The following is a 1,540-nucleotide window of genomic DNA, read 5'->3' as shown; positions in this document are numbered from 1 at the left end:
TATTTCTTTTTGAAACAAGATATTAGAGGCACAAGACAACAAAAGGAAGTATAATTAAAGCTAGTTTACACTCACCCCTCTCATATCTTTCAGTCCTTGAAAACCACCATGCTCCCTATACCAGGTTACAAAATGAGAAACGTGATGTGATTGTAGTGATTTTTCTCAGAAGCTCTGAGCTGGTTTATGCATCACTTTAAGTCATTATTTATCTTCATTGTTTTTGGCAAAGAGTGACATGTGACTCCATCTATTATGATGTAATGATATATTTCATCCATGTTCAGCAAACCATGTTTATAGAAAACCTTGACTTATTATAATGCATAAATCAGGCTGTTATTTTAGAAATGCCTCATTGCAGGCAAAATCTCTTGATAATTTGAAGTGCTTCATAGGGATCTTGTTTTTCAGACCATCTTTCTGTGGCTAGAGGCTGTTTAAATAGTTGGTTAGAATGGCTTACTTCTTTTTTGACGGGGGGGGGGGTGTTTGGTGATGGCGATCTGGGTTTTTTATTTTACCAAATGAATTAGTAGTAAAATTATGAATTAAGCTGATTGGAAATTTAACAGACTTGTTTTATTGAGTTTTAGAAGAAAGGGAGGAGAAGGAGAAAAAAGAATCATATGTTACAATCCATGTCCACAGTTTACTTATATCCATATGATCCTTATCTGATCAACCCCATCATCAGATTCATTGGCTTATCAACCAGGAGTGAGAAATGATAATGATGATGATGATGATGATGATGATGATGATGATGATAATAATAATAATAATAATAATAATAATAATAATAATAATAATAATAATAATAATGAGAAGAAGAAGAAGAAGAAGAAGAAGAAGAAGAAGAAGAAGAAGAAGAAGAAGAAGAAGAAGAAGAAGAAGAAGAAGAAGAAGAAGAAGAAGAAGAAGAAGAAGAAGAACTGGAGAAGATAACAAAATACAAAGACCTACAAATAGAAATAGAAAGACTGTGGCAAAAGCAAGCAAGGGTAGTACCAATAGTAATAGGCTCCTTGGGTGCAATCCCAAACCAACTGGAGCACCATTTGAACACCATTGGCATTGACAAATTCGCTATTAGTCAATTGCAAAAGGCGGCCTTACTAGGAACTGCTTCCATCCTGCGACGATACCTGTAATACCATCAAACATCCACATCTGCCTATCCCAGGTCCTGGGTAAGGACTCGATCGGTAGACAAAATGCCAAATCCAGTCTGAACATCTGGCTGACTGTGCGATGATCCATAATAATAATAAAGTTGGAGGGGACCTTGGAGGTCATCTAGTCTAACCCCCTGCTCAGGCAGGAAATCCTATACCATTTCAGACAAATGTCTGTCCAGTCTCTTCTTTTTTTTTTTTTTTTTTTTTTTATTAAAAGTTTTATAAATTTTACAAAAAAGAAAAAAGAATACAAAACAAGAGACAACATATACAAAAAAATAAAGCTAAACAATACATATATAAAAAAAAAAACCCCCCACCCCTCCCAAACCCCCCCCCCTCCCTTCCAGTCTCTTCTT

The sequence above is a fragment of the Crotalus tigris genome, unplaced genomic scaffold (genome assembly GCF_016545835.1).
Source record: "Crotalus tigris isolate CLP2741 ecotype Arizona unplaced genomic scaffold, ASM1654583v1 scf7180000024337.5909745, whole genome shotgun sequence".
In the NCBI taxonomy this organism is placed as follows: Eukaryota; Metazoa; Chordata; class Lepidosauria; order Squamata; family Viperidae; genus Crotalus; species Crotalus tigris.
The sequence above is the reverse complement of the archived record's forward strand: the minus strand, read 5'-3'. Positions refer to the sequence as shown.